The sequence below is a fragment of the Uloborus diversus genome, chromosome 3, assembly GCF_026930045.1.
Source record: "Uloborus diversus isolate 005 chromosome 3, Udiv.v.3.1, whole genome shotgun sequence".
NCBI classification, from domain to species: Eukaryota; Metazoa; Arthropoda; class Arachnida; order Araneae; family Uloboridae; genus Uloborus; species Uloborus diversus.
The window spans coordinates 20,526,285-20,549,988 of record NC_072733.1 but is presented as its reverse complement, the minus strand read 5'-3'; the positions used below and the strand labels follow the sequence as shown (position 1 = coordinate 20,549,988).

The window sequence follows — 23,704 nt, the reverse complement described above, 5'->3', positions numbered from 1 at the left end:
AAACTACATTTACTGTTTCTACATTACCTATATCTGACCATTTGTTTAAAATGATGATTTTATAAGTGCATCTAATCATAAGAGTAACAATGATGTCTGAAGATATCATACCCCTATCTAGCCTGCTACTTGACATTTACATACCTTATTGAGTGACAATAAGGTATGTCAACTATTAGAACAAAAAAAAAAAAATAAATGCTAATACAGCATGAGACCCCAATTTCAGAATCGCAATAATCGTATTCACTTCAATATATATTTTTTTAATCATAAATTTTTTTTAACCAACCCCCTCCACCCCATTATAACTGCAAGATTGTTAACGCTCAGCAATTACTTGTTCAAAACACAGTACTTTCAGTTCAGCTTTCTTTTTAAATGTTTTTTCTATGGCACATATTATGCTTAAATATGCATTTTGCTGTACTTGCGCAGTCATCTTTCAACAACTTTTGGTTGACAGCAATTCTTTTTTCTTTTCAAAAGTGTGCAATATCAAAGCCTACTGAACAAAAGTGCAAAATTATTTTAAGCATAAATATGATTTGTTTAATGTATTGATTGGCACATTTCAAGCAACATCCGCAAACTATACGCTGCTGCAAATGAGCTCCAACTTTCACTTTAGCATAATGAAGTATACTTTCATTCAGATTGATCAAAAAAATAAGAGAAGTTTAGCATGAACATTGGCGAAACCAGGGAAAACGTGACAAATACTGCACAACAAGCGAGTTTTACTTTCCAGAAACCTTGTGGTCCCAAGCATTCCAAATTTGGGGTCCCAAACTGTATAAAGGTGTAAAGCAAATTTGTAGCAAATATTTTGATGCGCTAACTAATGGCAATGAATGGTGTGACCCTCTTGCATGAGGAATCTTCACTTAGACTGTAACTGAGCTTGATTTCCTCTAATGGCCATCATTTTTAGATTTCAACCAGGAAGTATAATTCTTATTAAATTTTTCTGCTTCTTTATTAAGTTCATGAACAGATAATTTCATTTCAGTAAGTTATCAAAAATATTAAAAGCTCCAAACTCTGCTTGGAGGCAAGAAGAAACGGTCGTATCCTTGCAGTAATGCCAAAATAAGTATGTGGTCTCCCTAAACCTGCTGCAGACACATTATTCAGGCTACCCTGACAAGGAAAATGTTTAAATTTTGTGGATAAAATAAAATTTTTAGAACTTCAATATGCAACAGTGATTTATTCTTAAACAAGCAGTAAGAAATAAAAGAGACTAAGGTAAGTTGAGATAAAAAGAGATATGGAGCAAATAGAAGTCAGCTGTACAACCACACTGGTGATAATTTTTGAAACTAAAATGATGGTGCTTTAAGACCAGGTAACATATAGAGGAGATTCTGAGAACTGCATGTTTTCAAACAATTGTATAGATGCCATCATTGGTTAGAACTTTTTTTTTTCTACAATAGTGAAGTAAATGGCTTCAACTAGTTTCACTAGGAAGGTTGCTAAAAACATTGAATTTCACCTTCCTAGGTATTTTTGATAATTTAAATGTTTACGTTTTCCACATAAATACTGTACACTGGGGTAAATGGAAACCATATTTATAATACTCATTTTTTGGAACATTAAATTTTGAGGTAAATTACTTTTGGATGAATTTTACATAAGTTCAGCACATAATTAAACATATGAATGATTTAAAAATTATATTTGTATGGAGGATTCAGCAGGTCACATTAGCTCTTATGGGTCCCAAATAGTCTTGTTGGTCTAGAAATTCCTAAGCTATGAAACTGATTGTGTATAGTACAAATATGTACCTAACATCAGCCTCATGGGAAAATAAATGTGGTGTTTTTATTCACCCCTTAGCCTCTGAGGTAAAAGGAGACATAATTTCATTTGCTAACAGGAATAAAGTCAAACTTTTCCCATCCAGTTACTCTCAGGGAGTGTGGTCTTGGACACAACCCCAACTGATCCTATTGAGTGTAAAACTCAAAATGTAGAAAAACCTTTCCTTTTAACTAATGCAAGGATCGTTAGTTAGGCCTTTCATATGAACCCTCAAAAAGGTTTACATCAAGTGTTAATTTGCTGCATGAAATGTAATACAATTGAACTCTATTACCACAGAAGTCACTTTCAATGTTAAAATTTTTTTTTCTTTCCTGCACCAATATCTATAAATTCAAAAAAATCCTTTTGTTAATTTCAAAGAAATCGGAAAACTATATCTTGAAGTCTTATTTTCTGATTCCAAGCACAGTGACTCCTATCAATTGCGGAAGTTATTGGCAAGAAAGTCCTTCTCACATAAATGGTTATATTGTCTTCTGAGACATGAGGAAGATGTAACCTATAGAAAACTAAGTTTACATAGAAAATTTTTTCTGAACAGTCCACCAAAAGCTACTGGAGTCTTATAGTTAAATTGGGGGAGGGGGTGGGGCTTGCAGATAACTTCCTTTTAAAAAGTCAAGAATAAAAGTTACTTTGTTTTGATCTCTGGTGCTCAAAGTTTCTACTTAAAAATTAGGCTGTTAGTAGAGGAAAAACAATAAATGTGAAAAAACAATAATTTTCTTTCGATTGGAGTATAAAGTAAAAAGCTTAATATACATGACAATCATTAGGTGATTAATTTTTCCATCTGAAGTTTGTTTAAATCTTTATTACTGATATAATTTCAAAAATCATTCAAATGGGTGATATGTAGTAGGTAGTAAAAAAACTTCAACAATATAAATACAAGATATTAATTTTTCGCTGGTTTTTATCAAAACTTCTGTACCATGAAATCTATTTCATATTTTCTTGTCTCCCCTTAAATTTGACAACAGGTTACAGTCGGACAAGTTCGACTGTAGCAACATTGCAAAGGACATTAAAGACTTAGTTACAAAGTGAATACAAAACAAAAGAGAAAAAAAAAACTTTAAAATGCCTCAGGAAAAAAGTAAAAAGCATCAACCATGTCAACTTATTATATGTCATACAAAGGTAAAAGAAATTATTGAGTTACTAAGTTCTAAATCCAATAAAGAATTCATATTTTGTTAAAAAATATTGTTTTTAACCAAGTGTGTCAACATTTCGCACATATTAAGATGAAGTCCCCATATTATTTTACATCATGTTTTCCAATTAAAAATGTTGCAAAGAAAAAAGAAACTATCATAACTGCAACTGGATGTTTAAATAAAGCTATTTTTCTGTGACCAAAGAAACCATTATTATTGTTAAATAATAATGATAGTAAAAATATGAGGTACTTCAAGGGTGGGTTACAACAAAATGTAAACAATGCAAAGAGGTTTTATTCATTTTTAAACATTAAAAATTTTCTATAAAGGTAAGTACCACACTGACCATAGAAATTCTTCAAAACATTTAATCTTTTCAAACAATGGAACTATTTTTACTGTTGAAATCTAACAAAATATATTCTTCTAGAAACATTGCTTCAAAATCAGACACAAAAGGCAAAGTCATGTTAGTAGTTCGTAACTCCATAACTTCAATCCCATACTTGAGAATGCAATGTCAAACAGTACTCGAGCCTGAAAAAAAAAGCTTATTTTTATTTGTGATTTTCATAAACTAAGATAGACACACATTGTTCTTCTATAGCAGTGGCTCCTAACCTTTTTCACATCATGACCCCCTTTCCACTAGCTAAAAAACCGGAGACCCCCTAAGTGTCCCCCATATATCTATCTCTCTCTCTATATATATTGAAAACATATTAAAGAAGAAAACAATTAGAATACCATAAACCACAAGCCCAAAGATGTGCAAAGCAACCAAACAAATAAGCCAGGTAAATATAAACATCAATAGAACAACAAACAGAAAAGGTTACAACATAGATAAATGATAGAGATGAAGCCAGTACTCTTCAGCAGTGCAAACTTCATCCTGTGGTTAAAAGACCAAAAAATTTATACTAAAACTAATAATAGGATGTCAGCTCCGAAAAAAATCAACATTCAGGATTACATTGGGCAAAACGCACATGTGAAAAATGAATGCAAATTTTTGGAACTAAGACCTAAAACTAAGTATTGGGGTTTCGTCTCGGACATTAGAAGGCAAGATTATCAATAATGTCCCTCCGCCGTACGGCCAGCAAATAATCATAAGTCTTACCTATGTGTCCGGATGCAAATTCCAATCCGTGATCATCAGTTCAATTTTCGTGCCAGTCGATAAAAATTAAAACACAACCAATCCAATGAATTAAAAAAATAAATAAGTAAATGTGTCATCCATAAAAAGTTCCTAAGACATTTCAAGTCGACCGAAAAACTTAAATCATAAAGCATGAGATCAACTGGAGACCAAACCTTTGGTTTCCTCCAGAAAAATCATACATGAAACGCCTCCTCTACACTCCTGCACAAGACAATGCGAGATCGGGAATGTGGTGGTAAAAATGTTTTTAAGATTATTATTTTGCAGAAAATTTAGATCGCCAGTTAAAACATGACCAAAAGTAGAGTTGAAAAATTCAGTGTCAGCAAAATTAATACAATTACACTCAATTCAGTGCCAGCAAAGTTAACACAATTACACTAAATTTACTACTAGAATTTACAGTTACTGAACTTTTTAAAACCGTCAATACTTCACTCAATATTAATGAGGATTTTTTTCTCAAACTTATGGCAATTCTTGCTTTCAACAAATTAATGGTATTGCTATGGGTGCTAACTTTAGTTATACCCTAGCTAACCTTTTTCTTTTATTTTATGAAAGAAAATTTTCTATTGATAATCCTAGTACTACACCTTTTTGTTGCAGATATATTGATGATTTATTATGTATCAACTACTACAATTTTTCTGAACTCAGCAAGAATATTTATCATAACTCCCTCACATTAAAAAAGATTAGTTCTAACAGTAAAATTTTTAACTTCCTTGACATTAAAATTAATATTGACTTCAACTATGAAACCACTATTCATGATAAAAGACGCAAATATCAATTGAAAGTCAACAGTGTGCAAAGTTTTACTTCTTGCCTCAGTAAAAAAAGTTTTTATTGGCATTATTGTTTTGCAAGCCATCAGAATCAAAAGAATCTGCAACACGGTTACAGCATTCAACCAAGAAATAAAAATAAACTACTTGAAAACCATTTCCCAAATAATCTTGTAAATAATATTTTCTCTAGCATAGCCTTTAACCAACACTTCGCTTCACTGTAACCATCTTACTTGTCACATGTATGATTTTTCTGGAGGAAACCAAATGTTTGGACTCCAGTTGATGTTTTTTTATTTAAGTTTTCGGTCGACCTGGAATGCCTTAGGAACTGTTTTTATGGATGACACATTTATTTATTTATTTTTTTATTCATTGGATTGGTTGTGTTTTAATTTTTATTGACTGGCACGGAAATGGCAATGATGGATATGGATTTAGATTTGCACCTGGACACATAGGTAAGACTTGATTTTTGCTGGCGGTACGGTGGAGAGACATTATTGATAGCTTTGGCTTCTAATGTCCGAGACAAAACCCCAGTGCTTAGTTTTAGGTCTTAGTTCCAAAAATCTGCATTCATTTTTCACATGTGGTGCGTTTCGCCCAATGTAATCCTGAATGTTGATTTTTTCGGAACTGAACATCCTATTATTAGTTTTAGTATAAATTTTTTGGTCTTTTGATCACAGGATGAAGTTTGCACTGCTGAAGAGTACTGGCTTCATCTCTATCACTTATCTATGTTGTAACCTTGTCTGTTTGTTGTTCTATTGATGTTATATATATATATACTTGTGTGTGCATATGCGCATATATTGCACATATTTTACATAATAATTCAAGGTGGTTGAGATATTTTATTTAAGCTTAATGGCATGTTTTTTTATTTCTTCAATAATTGCAGCAATAAAAGAAAAAAAATAGTCTCGATACTGTTCAACATACATTTCGGCACTTTCAAAATTCTTGCGTCCTAGCTGTGGCGAATCCAGGATTTGGTTTCCTCCAACTTTCAATGAAGTGAATAAAAGCATTTTCTTGTAACAAGGCCGTCGCAAGGTCAAAAAATTGGGAGGGGGGGGGGGGTCATTCCATTTCAAATCATCCAGGGGTGGACACCCCAGGTTCTCAGATCTTGATGAAACTTTGTGACGCTGTTCTATACATGGATCTAATTTTTATCTTACAATGACAATTACTTTTTGAATGGCAGCACTCTAAAATTTCCCCAAAAACCGGGTGTTTAGCAAAAATCGCAAATCGAGCAACCGTACATACATATACAGTTTTCAATAAAAGAAATATAAAAGATTTATTTTTTGAGATAGAGATTAAATTTTTTTTTGCACTTTGATTGGTATTGTACAGTGAAGTCAAATTTATAATGAGATTTAACATTTAAATTAGTTAAAATAACTAAAAAAATCTTTAAACAACAAAACCAAGTTCAATTTCGAACATTGACTTTTGCTCAGAAAGTGCTAAATAGCATTTTTAGCCCTCCAAAACTTCCAAAATAGAATATATTCTCGGAAACTAGATTAAAAATGGAACAAACTTATGCAATAAAATTTGTGGGGTTTGGAGTTTTATTCAAGTTAGAGATGATCAAAAGTGCATTTTTGAAATGCGAAAAAAAGCAACCAAAAGTGCTCTCTGCCTGATCAAAAAATAAACTAATAAATAAAATCAGGCATTCAGCACCATCAGGGCATCTTATTAGATGCACTAAAGTGAAAAAAAAATCAATATTAATATATGAGCTTTTTTTTTTTTTTGATAATATTTAGAGAACGACTGCAGAAGTTGCGAACTCCCAACTTTTGAGGTTGGGCTCTTCTGTCATTCCATCAGATATACAGGGAAATACCAGTTTCCAGGAGGAAGCAGATGCATTTATTAGCTCTTAGAGATGCCAGCTTCATCTTCACAAGTTGTAATCATGTTATAAATAAAATTCTTACCAATTTTTTCACAATGGACTTTGGTTAGTCCCAACTTTTTTTTTTTTTAGAAATTTATTGTCATAAAACCAGCTTACAAATTTCAGAACCATATTTTTTCTTATGGACTAAGAACATTTTCTTTCTCTACTGGACTCAGTCACTTGGTTTTGTCTTCACTGGTTGTTTGCCAATTTTCCACATGAAATCTGGATTGACTAAAGCTGTATCTTTATTACTGCCTGCTTGACCCTTGTTTTCTTCTATTATATTTTTTTGGACAAAAGTTTTCTGTAGTTACAACACGAAATTTGAGTGGGTGTCAAATTTATGTTTTTGTAATACACTTGAACCTTCCAATGGGAAACTTATTTCATCTAAGATAGGTTACCGAAACTTTATTTTTTTGCTAAGCAAACAATGTCACTTTAAAGTTAACATATTCAGTAAGAAGTCTAATTTTTAAATTAGATGGACCAGCAACAGGTTGGATATCGGAGGCATTAGAAGGACCAGCAATAGGTTGGGTGTCGGCATCATGAATTTCGGAACTAGATGTGGCATAAGCCGCTGTTGTCACAGCAGGTTCAAATTCTTCAGCTGAGAAAATTTGTGAATTGAGGGGAACAATCCCCGCTGCTTCAAATCCTTTCACTGCGTTATTTAGTGTAGCCGCTTTGGCATACGCTTTGTGAAAGAGGCTAGGTACATTCTTCACAGCAACAGTTTGGCCAGGATTCATAGTTAAAAAATCATTGCACACATTACTGTAGGCAGTTTTCAAAGGACCGAAGAAACTGACGTCCAAAGGCTGCATCCGGTGGGTTGTGTGCGGGGGAAAACCAAGGAGAGTGATAAAGTTGTCCCTGCAAAAATTTACTGCTTCTAGGGTTATGTGTGATGCGTGATTGTCCATCAACAGCAGAATCTGATTGTCAGCTGAAGGTCCTACATTTTTTTTAAAATGGCTCAGCCATTCCAAAAATATTTTGGCATTTATAAAGCTGGAGTCTGGATTGCAGGCAGCTTGGGATCCAGGTGGTGCATCATGCAGCAAATAATCTTGCATGCGCACTCTTTTAAAAATAAAAAGTGGAGGCACATAATGTCCAGTTGCGCTGACACAGCAGACCACACTCACATTTGAGCCTCTCTCAGCCAAAGATACTTTAACCACCCGTCGTTTGCCTGTTGGTGTTATAATGAGAGGGGATTTTGTTGGTACAGTTGAGCAACCTGTTTCGTCAACATTGTAAATCTGGTGTGGCTCATATCTGTGTTTCTTCATAATTTCAGTCAATAAATTAAAGAAGTTTTGCACACTTACTTCATTAAATGCTGCTAATCTTGCCACTGAGGTCGCCTCTGGCTTACGTAAAGATAAATTAAATTTACTTAAAAAGTTGCTCACAAAATCTTTTCCAGCCATCCTTTCTTCTTTATTAAATCGATGTTCTATTTTTAGATGTTCAGCATAATCAAATGCGATTCTTGCAAAATCTTTCTTTGTCAAACCAAATGCACGTCTGTCTATATCTGTATAACATAGGTTTTTAGCAAGAGTAATTGTTCCTCAGTAAAAGTATTCTTAAATCTTCCAGCGTTCTCAGGAAATGGCTCTTTGTTCTTCCTTTTATCCACATAACGCCGAAGAGAAGTTTGAGGCAGAGAATATTTGTTTGCTGTTGTTAAAATGAACGCTCCTCTTAGTACCTCTTCAACAGCTTTATCCATACCTTCTTTGGACCAAGATTGTCTTTCCGTAATCCTTTTATATTTCCCCATCGTTTTGTTTCTAAAAAAATAAAGTTATAATCACTTTAAGGATGCTGTCATCAGTTATGAATTTTACCCCCCTTTAAACTATCCAAGAAAAGAAAAGTTGATTGATATCTTTAATATGCCTCAATTCATTGTAGAAGAAAAATACGAATAAAAATAAAGAATTCTTTTTTTTATTTAAACAAATACCTAGTCAAATTTTTTAAACATTTAAAAATATTTTTTTAAGTAATTAAACAAAATAAAAGTAAAAAAATGTCTTAAAATCTAGTTTTTACAGATAATATGTAATCCTTATAGGCACAAATATTTGATTTGAGACTAGTAAATTGCCTGCTTTTTATTTGCGTGTAAGATGGAGACCACCATCTTACCCGCCATCTTACATATCCATCTTACCAGACGACGTCATGTCGAAATTAAAGTACAAAACGAGAATAAAATTAACCGTATTTTAACTTAAAAGCAACATTATATCATTAATCGAGAAGACTAATTATGTATAAAATTGAAGAAAAGCCCAAAACACTCACCAATTTAACGCAATCCACTAATGAAAAGGTTGACAAATTTAGATATGTTCACGCTGAAATAACAAAACACAAAATGGCGGCAGTTACAGTTATTTTTCCACGCTAGGAATGTAATTCAATTGAAAGATGGCCAACACTGAAGCATATATCCCAATAAGGGGCTGCCATCTATCGCAAATAAAGAGAAACATTCAAGTCACCATCTTAGCCGCCTCTCCATCTTACCCGACTCTCCCCTAATCATGTTTAAAGTTGAAAAACAAAATATGCCGTGGATTGTATCGTTCATAAAACTATGAAGGTTAAAGTTGACAAAATTTTGTCTTTGCATTTTCTGACTTGTATGTCATTTATTGAATATGCATAATTTTCACCCTGTTTTTGGACAAACATAGAATGAAATTTTATTTTGGCATTTAAATTTCAAACTACTTTTGGTGTGAAACTACATCTATCTATATTTACAGTCGCCTAAGTGAGCTTTAAAATTTGGTTTTAGGACGGACGGCTCCCAAATCTCCTTTCCCTAACAATACCATAAAAAAGCTTAATATTGCTTTTCTAGCTTTAATGTTGAAATTTTGTAGGGAAAGTCCTCAAACACTGTCTGTTCCCTTAATGTGAATAAAAAAGATTCATCTTTAGGCTTTCAAGCTTGAAATATTTCCTTTGGAGACAACCCATTCCATCAAAATATAAATTAAAATTGAGTTTTCAGAATTTCAATTTCAAAACATTTCAGAAGACAGCCCTCGAACCCCAAAGCATCTTCTAGCATCATCCAAGAGAGCCTGAAATGCATTTTAAAGACTTTGATTTTGAAGAAGTTTTGGAGAAGATCTCCGAACACTCACTCTTTTCCTGATATTACTATAAAAGAATTTGTGTCTTTAAACTTCAATTTCCAAATCAACTTTTATAAATTTCCGGAGGTTCCCCCTGAGCACCTGCCCCTTAGTATCAGCACAGATAGCTTAAAATTTTCTTTTAGAAAATTCTTCGGGAGAATCCCCAAACATTTTTTCTTCACATACAACCTAAAAATGACTTCGAAAGAGATTTTGGAAGGGAAGGAGGCCAGTTGAGTCCAGATGAGGCAGAAATTCCTCTTTCCTCAACTTTTCTGAAACCCAAATCTTAAGTCACATCTTTAGGACCTCAATTTTAAAAAAAATCGCAATAAAGACCTGACGTCACTTTCGTGACGTTAGGGGATTCCCCTTGGAAATGCTGCCAAACGTATGCCACCAATGTCCCAAACGTATGCCACCAATGCTGAAAATTTCCCAAACAAAATGCCACCATTTGAAGACTTAGTTAAAATATTTTCATAGAAAACCTCCAAAACTTCCCATTTCTAAACTTAACCAAGCATCGACTAAAATTGCGTCTTTCAGACTTCACTGACCAAACTTTTCCAGAGAGTGCCTTCAAACCCTCTTCATTTCCCAAACGTCACCAGTTACAGCCTAAATTGGAGTGTTCAATGTTGAAAGACTTCGAAGGAGAGCTACCTAGTAGCGAAAATTCACCAGAAGTTTTGTAAAACTCATTCTTAATGACTCCAATTTTGAAAAATTTTCGAAGTAAATCACCAAAGAATTCCTCTCCTAATGTTCCCAAAGATAGTCACTACTCGTGTTTTTCCCCCCCGAGTTCTAGAGTGAAAAACTTTCAGAGAGCCCCTGGACCTTCCCTGTCACCTTAACGTTATCACATATAACATAAAAATGCGTTTTTAACCTTTTAACTGTGCAAATTTCTGGAAAGAGCTTTCGATCACCTAATATCGCTAGTAAAAGCTTGACTATAATAAGGAAAAATACTCGGGAAGAAACCTCAACTCCATCTCGCCTAACTTCACCACCCAAACGTTTCGAACATTGCGTTTTTGACATCGATTTTTCAAATTTCTACGAGAGAGGGTCCTGACTCCCTTCACGCATCTGCTTCTTTTTACTACCTTTTGTGACAGTGTAATAAAATTCACACTGCCACACTTTTTAATAGTTCGCCACCCCTGCCAATTCCAAATCATTTTTCATCTCACAAACCAAAATTTTTTTCATTCCAACAACTGCGGAGAACGGGAAACCACAGATCCCTAACTTCATTGACTACGAATGAATATCCACTAAACTGTTCGGAGAACGAGCGATTCTGCTTTTCTCGGCTGTTAGAACATGCGCCTTGTTTTGAGGGCATATTCCCTTTTCTTTTTACATACAATAAACATATTTTTCTCCATTTTAAACTTTTGTAACTGTTTTCTCATGGATGGCAGCTTTATAAATTAATTAGATCCAAAAGGATAAGGAACTCTTTTATGATGAGCACGGATGTCGATGTAATTAAACTTGAGGGGAGCACATCAGGAATTCTACGTTGATATTTTTATGCGGTCAAAGCCACATTTGCCTACCCTATGCTTGTCATAGCTGTGTTAGCCCATTGTGAAGATGAGTTTTTTTTCAAAATTAGAGTGAGGAGAGACACAACTGTCAAGCAGAAGGTGTGGACAGATTTAAGAGCTCCGGGGTGGTTACTGGTCCATACCTGGAGAACATAAATATGCAATCAACGTTCTTTTCCTTCAAGTTGTTATAGTATATAGTAGAATAGTTCCATTTTGAAATAAATATTACTCTGCAGAAGTCATCCTTAAATATTGTCTGAATGAATCTAGCTATACAGCCCCCCCCCTAGAAGTGCCGGCTGCATCAGCATGGAGGCGTTACAATAACTACAGAAAATTTAATTTTGGAGCAAACCAGTACTCCTGGAAGAGGTCTGTTTACAGGTCCATCACTTCATGAATGTTATTTGGCTAAAATCTACAACTCTTATGCAACCTTTGTTGAAATGAATGAACACATAGTGAAAGACCATCGTCCAGTGATTTATACTGCAAAGAGATACGATTCAACCAGCTTGCCAAAAATTTCAAGGGAAACTCGACAATATGAACAACAATGTCCACCGCCTATTTCAGGATACCAAATATTTCATTGAGTTTTAATTGCCACGGGCCTGCTTCGGTATTGTGAGTATTTAATTTTATTAATGGCTATTAAGACATTTAGGGGAAAATATTTTTATCATAAAGACGTCTAATACTATACTTGTAAAGTGAATGAGAGAAATTATTTCATCTTTATGCAATCAATATTAACATGGTTTATTAATATTATCTGCTATAGATCTTAACCAATATGCAAAGAATGATTGTAAATTTTAAAGAAAGAATTTAAAATAAATAATTGCAGAGTAATTATAGTTGGTTTTTTTATGTGTATCAATGTGATTTTGTGTAACCTTCTAGTGGTATTAGTTATGCATTTTCCTTCTAGAAATAACATAATCAAATAATTTAGCAGCAAATAACACAATGTTTGAGCCATAACGGTGGGTATCGAGTTAAACTAGGACGATCCTTCAATATTTAGGATCTTTTCCATTCAATATATACCCCACCATCACACCTTTCTCTAGCAATAGCAGGGGTATAGTGTTTATACTCTAGCTTTTATCTTCACTTTTTCGATAGGGAGTCATACCATGTTTGAACACCTTTTTCTGTTATGTGAAAGTATTTTTATCTACCAATGTGATAATCTACTCAGCTTTATATGAGGTTTTTTGCCTGAGCATGGTTTTATCTACTCCAGACTCATGAGCATAAAGCTAGAGCACTATCTCTGTATACTGTAACTGACCTTTTCAGTGTTTGCTTGCAATTCCACGGGCCATGGGGTGGTAATTTGTAGCTTTATGTCCAACTGAGGAAATTATTTTAGGATGGGTTTCAGCAGGTGTGTGAGACAGGAAGTTGAATATCCAAACATGTTGTTAGTAGCTCAAACAAGTTACCCAAAACATTACTAATGGATACATTGGAGAATTTCAAATGAACTGCAACAATTAAAGAAAAATAGTGAATAAAGCAGAAAGGAAAAAGGTTCAAATGAATATAGTGTACTGCACTGAGAAAAAGGAAGTTTGAGATTGATTGATTGTTAAAAACTTGAAGATAAATGTATTTTTTTTTAAATGGTGAATTCCAGGAAAAAGAGGGCATGACACTTGAATTTTAAAAATTAATATTCTGTTCTTTCCATTCTCTTCAGAAATAAATGAATTTCTTGAATCTTAACCTGCTTTTCCCATATAGTTTGATGACTTTCAGAAAATCAAGGGCAAAATAAAAGTTTTTCTCTTTGTATGTTTACAGAACAAAAATCTCTTTTTTGTTACATGCTGTAATTTCAATAAACTCGTTATCAGAATATAATATTTAAGTTAACCTTTATCTTTTGAATGTCTAGTTAAACTTTTTGTTAATTAATTTAAAATATTTTTTTTTTCAACCATGAAATAGGCCTATTTCTAAGGTGACAATTTGATGTCCTTCCGTTACCAAAATACTACACCTCAGTTCACCAAAAACCTATTCTGTATAGAAATGAATAATTTTTTATGCTAAGCAGAATTATGTTCGTTGTCAATGAGGCATACTTGTAATTTGAATAGATATTCAGTTTATATGGTTTTTAATGATAACGGAAGGACAAAAAAATACAGTAACAGAAGGATATTCATCTATAAGATGATACAGGGTAAAATTTTAGAATGCTAGTGGAAAACAAACTATTGTTTAAAGTTAGTAGTCACATTAACAACATAAGGGAGAAATATTTGTACAAAAATTATGTGTGCTTTCATAATTTTTTTTTTTTAATGTTTCGTGATTTTATTTCTTCTATTGTATGTGACGAAAATAATGAAAATGCACTTACAAATTCCTAAGCATGTGAAAATCATTTTGCTATGAAATGTTTGTGATATGACAAGTCAATTTAAGCTGAAACAGTTGCTTACACACTTGATATTTATATTGGAACAATACAATATTGAAACTACTTTCGGATTAGTTGCCACAAGTCACAGGAAAGTATTGTTGAGAGCATTGGTTTAACCGTTAAACAAATTGTGAAGAGATCAGTAAATTCAAAAATCACCTTTCAAAAAGAAAAAGTAATACCGTATTTTCCTGCGTATTATCCCCGAGCGGCCTATAATCCGCAGGTCCTAAAATCGGCCTGAAGAAAAAAAGCTTCGTATAATCCGCGGTGGCGTATAATCCGCGTATAATACAATGTAAAAAAATAAAGTTTGAATTTAACATACCATTTGAGCAACTAAACTAAAAACGTGAAAAAGTAATTACAGGGTGGCGACAGGAACTGTGAAAAAAAGTTCCCTGACTTTTCCCTGATTAAGTTCACCAAATTTCCCTGATTTACGTTACCAATGATAATGGTTTTCTTTCTTTGCTTTACTTGAAATCCCTTGTATGTTTGTACAAAATGCAGTGTTTTAAATGTTTTAAGTTAGGTAAAGTTGTAGAACTAAAGAGAAAATTAAAAAAAAAAAAACTTTACTTCCAGAAACTACTTAGCATTAAGAAACTATTAAAATTACTTTTAAAAACATGTGTATTTATGATAGTTCAAAATAATTTCAATTACTTTTTAGTTCTAAGTTTTCAAACAGTATAATAATTGTTGCAAGAATAACAAGTAATAGTGAAAGAATAGAATTAATGTAATTATTCTTATCAAACTAATTGACATATTTATGCAAAACAGATGAATCCATTTGACAACCATTCATAGGGAGCTTTTCTCTAATCAAGGACATAGGTTTTAACGAATGAATACAGCATTTTTAACAATAAAAAAATAAAGATATTTTCTTAAGTACACAAGTTAACTCTATTTCAAATGATTTCAGTATGCAACGAGAAAAAATCTTAGATTGCTTTTGTAACAAACAACTTTGAAATGCAAGGGGGAAAAAAAGGAAAAAAAAAACAATTAGTTAATTTCAAAATATATAAAAGAAGAATACAACTTGGTTATAAAATTAAAGAATCACTAAAGTCCGAAGAAAAGAAAACCTTTATAATCTGCGGTGACAACAAATAGTATAACGGCAAAAAACAAAGTTTTTTTTAATTGAAAGTTCAATTTTAGCAATTAAATTAAAAACGCGAAGAAGTAATAACTTTTAAGCTTTTACAGTATTAATTCAAAAACCAAAGATTTCTTCTTGAAATCGTGATTATAGTACGCTACTTACTTCGAGACAATGGAATAAAGGCAAAGGAGCTAAAGCATAATTGAAGGCTTCCTCTTTGCCTGTATGGTTGTTTATTTTACGTAGCATTAAAAGCGTAAAAAGAAATTTCAAGCTAGGTAAAATAAACAACCTAACAGACACAAAAGCAATCTTAGGAAGTTCATCCTGTGGTTAATAAGTAAGATTCAATACTTTGACGTTGAGGAAAAAAGATGCACAAATATGCGGCAGTGTATAATCGCACCTCATTAATTTTATTATTATTATTTTTTTTTCTTGAACAGATAATTGGCGGAAAATGCGTAGGGAATTAAGAGTACTTAATTTTGTAAAGCAAAAAAATTTTTTTTTTCCTCAAAAAATCAATTTTCCCTGATTTTTTGTTATTTTTTCAAAATTCCCTGATATTTCCCTGATTAATAAAGTTCCCTGACTTTTCCCTGATCTGTTGCCACCCTGAATTACTTTGAAGGCATAATCAAAATTAATCTGAAAGATAATCTAAAATATAATGATTTCTTTTTGAAATCTTGATTATAGTTCGCTAATTGCTTGAAAAACAAAGAATCAAGTCAGAGGAGCAAACGGTCTAATTTTGTGCAAATGGCTGCCTATTTCACTGTAATGTTGCTTATTTTACATGACCTCAATCGCAAAGAGGAACATTCAAGCAACGTAAAATAACCTACATACAGGCAGGCAGCGATGAAGAACATGCATGCTTAGTAAAATAAACAACATTCAGTCGGCGTACGATCTCGATCGGTGAATCCTACTGTAAAAATATTGAGGTTCAATGCGTTGGTGTTAAGCGAAAAAAAAAAATCACAGATAATCCGCAGCTGCGTATAATCCGCACCTCATAAACTTTGCCTTTTTTAGCAGATAATCCACGGATTATACGCAGGAAAACACGGTATCCATCATTCTCATCCTGGCACTTCAAATATGCACTATTTGAACCATGTAACAAGTTATGTTATTGAATATAGCGAGTACTCAAACAAATCAAAGGAGATTTTACATCAAAGTGAACAGACTGACAGTTATAAATAACGTTAAAAATGAAGATACAGCTGAAACAAAAACACCAAGCCATGAGAATATGCTAAAGGATTCATTAACGGACAAGTTTTATCAGTTGAATGGAAGGGAAAGAAATTAACAAAGAGCAATGTTGGACAGATACTTCATATAGAAGATGAAGGCATAGAAATATCTTATTTGAGAATGCATATTAATGTCTGAATGATCTTTGTGTTCCCTGAGAAAGAAGATAAATGTTCTATGGATTTTGATAAAATTATTGAGTATTTTAAGAATTCAGAATTGTAACAGATGATTCAGGCATTCGTTATCATTGTTTCAGACTGCTGTATTAGCTGAATAAATGTTTGTAAGTTGAAATTTACCAAGTTTAATTGCTTTCGAATTCTTGTTCTTCCATTACCCTTAGCAAATGCATAATTTATGTGCTTAAAATAATTATTTTTTAAAACTAGAGCTGAAATTGTAATGATTGAATGCTCTTGTATGCGCCCGAATTTTTGTAGAATTTCCCCTTTTATAGTTTGACTGAACGTTTGGGGAGAACATGATAGCGTGAAAATCGTGTCCCAAAAATGTCCTTCCGTTACCGTTTTCTTAAATTTGAATTAAAAAAAAAAAGCTACTAACAAAAGATTCCTGACTTTGGCTTTTTTAGCAACTTACCATGATGTGTATAAAAGTCTATCCATCAGCTTTTGAATAAATATGTATTTTGATGGGCTCACAGACAAAAATACATCGTTCTTTTTTTTTGTACAAACTGTCCTTCCATTACCGCTGGAATTCACCAACTGCAATTTTATCTCAAGTGCAACAATACAATGTTCCAAACTGCTCATCGTTCAAAAGAACGGGCATTTATTTTTTAAGTAAACAAACACATCCGTTCATGAACGATGCATCTGCAATCTCTACTATATCAGTGATTCAATCGATTCACGTGATTGAGGAAATAAGACTTTACTCAAGTGTGTGTTTCATATTTTTCTTGTGAAATTTATACAAATTAATGTGGAACTTAGAATTGGATATGGGGAATGTTCATCCGTCTCAATTTTTCAGGATGGCCAAATTCAGTTGAGAAGGTAATTCAATAAATGATGAATTTATTTTTCGAAGATGTTCTAACAATTGCTTTACAACAACAAAAGGGGTATTTAGCACGTTTGGGAACAAATAACAGACGTGCTTAGCGTTTATTAAAAGTCTCTCTAGAACATTGTGACTGCAAAAATCCACTGTAGAGTTACATAATATGTACAAAACAATGAAAAAGTATGCTTTGGTTTTTCCAATGACTAAAATAAAATATTTAAGTTTCGGATGTTTAGTTCTGATGCAAATTAGTATGGTAATTAATTAATATGTTGAAGTTTGCTGATCGTTTATTTAGTACTTTTGATATATAGTTATCTTACCAACCCACTAGTACTCTCATTTTAGAATTAGGAGAGGGGAGAGAGTGGGATATTTAAAAGGTCAAAATGTCATCCCAAAATTTGTAAGTAAAGGGGGAAGGGGGGGGGGGGTTCATGAGCGGTTTCTTTATAATATCTGATAGGACTCGACCGATGCATCGGCCTGGCCGATGCATCGGCGCCGATGGTTCAACAATTTAGCCATCGGCATCGGCATCGGCGGCCGATGCTAAATTGCAGGAAACATCGGCCCATCGGCCTTAAAAACATCGAAAAGCCGATGGAATTGGCCGATGTTTTTGAAAAAAAAAGGACTTTTGATGTTTTACCTTTCAATATAAAGTGAAGGTTGTTTTCATACAAAACTGTTTACTTGAATTTCAGTATGAATTTCTATTTTAGTCACCCCTGAAAGAGTTTTTAATAGTGCATTTAGGTACCAAACAAGTTAATTATTGCGTTGTTTCTTGCTGCTGGATGTACGTATGTATCTCTCATAAGTCATAACTCCAAAATAGTAAACTGTAGAAGGATAAGTTTTCGCATGTGGGGTGTGCGTACGTTCCAGTTGTGCACTTTTTGTTTTCGATCGGGTGTTCTAAAAAGTCTGTTTACTCATTTTTTGTGGCTATTAATTACTTATTTCAATGCAAAACTAATATAGCGTCTCAGACTAACGATCATTTGGTGATATATTGCCGAATTGGAGACCATGGAAACAAATATGAGATGGCGAAACTGATTTTTTAGTCATTTTGTTAGATTCCTCTTGAGCCGACGGTAATTTTTAATTTTTCGATATTTGTAATATAAATCACAGTAATGCAGTCTTTTCTGTATAGCTTCGGCGGAGTTACAAGTTTGGGGCTCGTCGAAATACATTTTGGGGCCCTATTTCTCTATCACAAAAATTGTAAAACATTTATCATAAGCATTTTTGCAACTCCTGCGGTGTCCATATGGTTAAGGGCCTCTCGCGCATTTGCTATATTTGAAATCCGCCACTGCACGTCAAAACAAACTCGGGTGCAAGTTTTGAAAGGGTTTTTCTGCTCAATGTTTATGATTATTTTGAACTCTATTTTTTACGACTATTTCTTGAATTTCCGAGAACACATGCGTGCCCCTCCTCCCACTTCCTCAATTTCTGAAATTAAACTCTAGTTGTACTTCTGAGTCATTTAAAAGTAACACCATTCATAAAATTAGAGATTTTTCTTTCAAACTTTATCTATTGTTTAGAAAGAATTTAGAGCATTAATGTAAGAAATTGATTAAAGACGTTATGAATGGTGACATAATTCGGAAATCGAAGGGACTTTTGAATTTTTTTCTTCGAAAGTGCTGAAATAGATTCAGAAACTCTTCCGAGGCGTTGGTTTTAGCGGTTCTGTACTAAAAAAATTACGCCGAGGTTAGGGCCGAAGTGTGAGTTACTGCAAAATCAGATTGTGACCCCCCCCCCCCCATTTCGTAATGCGCCATCTTTTTTATATCATTAATAGCGATCGATTTTTTTCTGTTGTAAGAATTATGTATTTATATAAAATCAATGAATAAATTATTTTCGTTTTTTATAGAAAAGTTTTCAAGGTTTTTCTATTATGCAATTTTTTAAATTTCAGAAAATTATTTCTAAATTGAACAATTTAATTTGAACTTGTTTGTAAAGCTTCATAAAAGATTAAACAATCAAATTGTTCAATATTATGTGTGCAAACATCAGATCAAGTAGTATATGTATTCAGTTATTAACTTGGTGTAAATATTGAGTTTGTTTATTGTAGCTGCGTTGTAAGAACCTCGCTCTTTTCATGGCTATTTCATTTTTCAGCAAAATTTATGTTACTGTTTTAGTTTTTTGAAAAATGCAAAATTTTCTATTCGTAAATTTTAAATAAGTATAAAAATATTCCTATTATGATTTAGTATTGTAATTTATCTGTTACCTTTTTGTTTAATTTGATGACCAAAAGCAATCTTTGCACTTTAATTGCGTAATTTGTTGACGGTTTCATAGTTTTATTCTTTTTTTTTTGAATGATTTAACAACATAATTTAATGTTTTTTAACTATGTTTAGTGTACCTAAATCCATACATCATTATAATATTACTGAAATCTTAGTTATATGCTCAATTTAAAAAAAAATCAATTGGTTATTAAACAGTCTCTTTGTTTTTCCTCCTTTTTTTGCTTCTTTCTTTCTTTTTTTTTGACTGTTGTTCTTTCTCTTTCATCATACAGCAGTCAAAAAAGGAGAAGCATAACTACACCTTATACAGATTGTACGTAGCACTATCCAAAAGTTCGGATACAAACTGTATAAAACCTTACCCAGAATAGTTCATATTACAGAAGCACATCCACCTTCAAAAGGTTACCTTGAGGGACTATGTACTTCTGTCAGTGTTCATATAACTTTTGGAAAGCACTCCTGGAAGCCAATTTTTCGCTACCTTCTATGATGCAGCTTTATCTTCTCCTGACGAAAGAAAGCGGCGTCCATCCAAAAGTTTTTTTGCTGGGAACAGGTAAAAGTCACACGGAGCTAAGTCCGACGAAACGTTACGTTATTTGTTTGTCATATCAGAGTAATGACCAATCGAACCGTGCATCCTCAACATGAAAGTGGCCTTCTTCCCCACGATGAAGTTAAAGCAGCAGATTAAGTGGCCTTACAGGAGTTTGCGAAAAATGTCTTCCAGGAGTGCTTCTAAAAAGCTATACGAACGTTGGCAGAAATGCATAGTCGTTCAAGGTGACTATTTTGTAGATAGATGTGCTTTGGTAATGTGAACTATTCAGGGTTCGGATTTATACAACTTATCCTCTAACTTTCAGATCATACTACGTACGTATGAGTTTTCAATTTACTATTTCATAACGTTTTTGAGTGACGTAAGTTTACGTGCATGAAGACATCACAAGACAATTTACGGTAATTAACTGAGGAGGCGTTCAAAATGGATATTTCGGTCATCTACATGTTCTTAGGTACATATGCATGTACAGATGTGCCGAAAAAACTTGTGAAGAAATTGGGTGATCGTAAAATAGAAATTTAGGTCAAAATTTGATTTTTTTTTTGTGATTACAATTCCTTATTCGAAGAAAGGAAGTAAAGGGAAATGAATCAATGATCCCTTAAATCCCTGACAATTTTATCAATTTCTTTCTTTCTTTTTTTTTTGCCAACGGCATCGGCCATCGGCCATCGGCAATCGGCCATTTGGAGGAAAACAATCGGCCATCGGCCGTCTTTGAACAATCGGCCAACAATCGGCATCGGCCCATCGGCCAAAAAATGCCATCGGTCGAGCCCTAATATCTGATACCAGGCTCCACCAACTGATGCCAGGCCCTGGTGTTAAGCAAATTGTGATTTAAAAAAAAGGACAAAAGAAAAAAAAATCTCAAAGTGAAAACCAATGCATGGTTCCTTTTTTACTGCAAAATTAATTTATTTTAAGGATTCAAAATTTTTACTCATTTCATACTTTTGCGCCATTCTAATTTTGCCCTATTTTTTAAAAATCTACGCTTGACGATTCTACAATGTCTTTTACTACCTTTTAGCAATGAACCATTGGACAAATGAGGCTTAATTACCTCCCTTTCAGCGCTTTCGAAGAGGGGATTGAATCCTAAATACCCGATTATCATTGCAAATGCAGCGCCATCAGCAATTGTAATTTAGTGCCTTTCCGATTATTCAAGCATGCTTTTTCCCAAACTTGTTTCACCAACCTGGTCCTAGATGTTGGCTTTTTTGTCAAACCACTCTTCCATTTTCGGTCTAAAGGCAGGTAACATACGTTTCTACCGAGGTAAGACATCTTTCCCTGTGAAATATTGTTGCCGTTTCTAAGGGCTAATGGGGTGTGCTCCCTCTGGGAGTTTTTCGAAATTGAAGTCTTAAATGCGCAATTGTGGAGTTTGGAAACTTTCCCTTTAAAATGCTTCCAAAATCAATTTTTCAAAAACACACTTCTAGGATTACTTTTAATGTTATATAATGAAAGAACAAGGTTCGAAGAACCTCTTCTTTGCTATCCTCTCATATTTATTCTAATTATTGTTAATATGTAAAACCCACCCTTAGTATTCCTCTCTAAAACCACTGGCATGCTTTGGTTGGTTTGTACAGCCTAGTATTTTTATCCATTTGGAATACAAAGCTGTCTGCGCCCTCCCCCCCCAAAAAATACTAACATTTTGGACTGATGTGGTGTACATTGAAATCTTTTTCCCAGGTTTTTTTTTTTTTTTTTTAATTCTAAATATCATGCCTCCTGAATCTCTTAATTAAGCTTTTTTTTTACATTCAAAAACTTAGAACAACTGGTGTGCGTATTTGTTGCAATATTTTAAAACCCTCCCAATGTATTTCAACTTTTTTTTTCTGTTCAAAACATATTTTGGTTGTTCTTATGTTTTTCTCCATTTAGCAGTGATTTTCGTGATGATATTTAATCTTTTTTTTTTTTTTTGTAAACTGAAACTTGCCACAAGTTTACACTACATACTAACTTTTTTTACTTGAAACAGTTTGAAATATGCCTTCGCGACCTTTGATTAGATAATCTTTATAATACAGAGTTATATTTTAAGATAACACTAACTTTTAAAATTTTGCAGAATAAATACTTATGTTACTACAATTGGTGTACGGAATTCAAGAAAACTATAAATTTAAGTCCCTGCAAGGTCCCACTGGATTGGCTCCTTGCAATCCCAAAATCCCGCAGGACTGAATTTGGAGTGGGATTGCAAACCCTAGTAAACAGATAAGCCTGTATGCATGAAACTTGATTAAGGTCTATGTTTTAAATATTTGTTGCTGAATCTTATTTTTGGAATATGCAGTCAGCTGTTGATAAAATATAGCATTGATTTAAAAGAAAAATAGATGCTCCTATAGAAGAACAAAGAAAAATATTGGATTTTGTTTATCAAAATCTTTAGATGAAAAAAAATTCCCCTTTGCAAAATGTTTAACATCCATTGCATACATGATTTTTTAACAATAAAAAATTACCTCATTGCAAACAGACAATAAAAAATTTAAAAGAGTTAGAAAGCCCTTTGACATACATGAGTCATACTTTATATTTCAAATCTCTAAAGAAAGTTAGCATACCGTTTCTGCAAACACTATTTCAAAACTAATCCTTTAATCAAGGAGGAATACAAAGTCAGTTATAAAAAATCAAGGTTATTGATTTCTTCTGGCAAAACAAAAACACTCTTTAAAAAACCCATGTTTTAGATGAAATGAGGATGGTAGACTATGCTTGGAGAAATGTTAATGAGAGAATGATCCAACAGTTTGCTAAAGCTTGATTTTGGAAAATGGCGCAAAGAAAAGTAGAAGAGAAAGAACTTGAAGACCTAGACGTTGAATTACGGGATCAAAGGAATTCCTTTTAGAAAAAAAAAAAGGACGAAAATAGCATCGTGGGGGTGGGGGGTTTTGAAGAGTTTAAATGTGGATGAATAGTCTGCAACATAATCATAGACTAAGATGTAATTAAAGTGCAGATTGATTCTGATACTGTAAGTGTTGCAAAAGATGCTGAAAAAGTAATTAAAGCACTAAGAAACTTTTTAAAATCACAAGAGGAGAGAATTGGTCAGGATAGAATTATTGAAATTGCTTAATTCCACAGAGTTGAGGACAGGGGCGGACTGGCCGCCGGCCCACCGGCCGATGCGCCCTCCGGCCTGTGCGCCCTCAAAGTATGCACTTTTTTTTTTTTTAAAGCTAAGTCTAAAAGTTTGCAGAGCCCCCCCCCCTTCCCCGGCATGTCCGTCTTCGACCTTTTTTTACGATTGAAGCAAAAGCAATCTATGAAAGTTTTC

The 23,704-nt window shown here is 33.3% G+C and overlaps 1 long non-coding RNA gene across 2 annotated transcripts in view; it reads right to left on the bottom strand.

Moving 5' to 3' along the window:
* Positions 1 to 3,127: 3,127 nt before the first annotated feature.
* LOC129218403 (uncharacterized) overlaps positions 3,128 to 23,704 on the bottom strand; it is a 61,768-nt gene continuing 41,191 nt past the window's right edge. Inside the window, exon 5 of one of the 2 annotated variants that reach the window (XR_008580325.1) lies at positions 3,128 to 3,542. This is a non-coding gene — a long non-coding RNA (uncharacterized LOC129218403). The remainder of the gene's footprint in view (positions 3,543 to 23,704) is intronic. The other variant, XR_008580324.1, reaches the window with a different exon arrangement.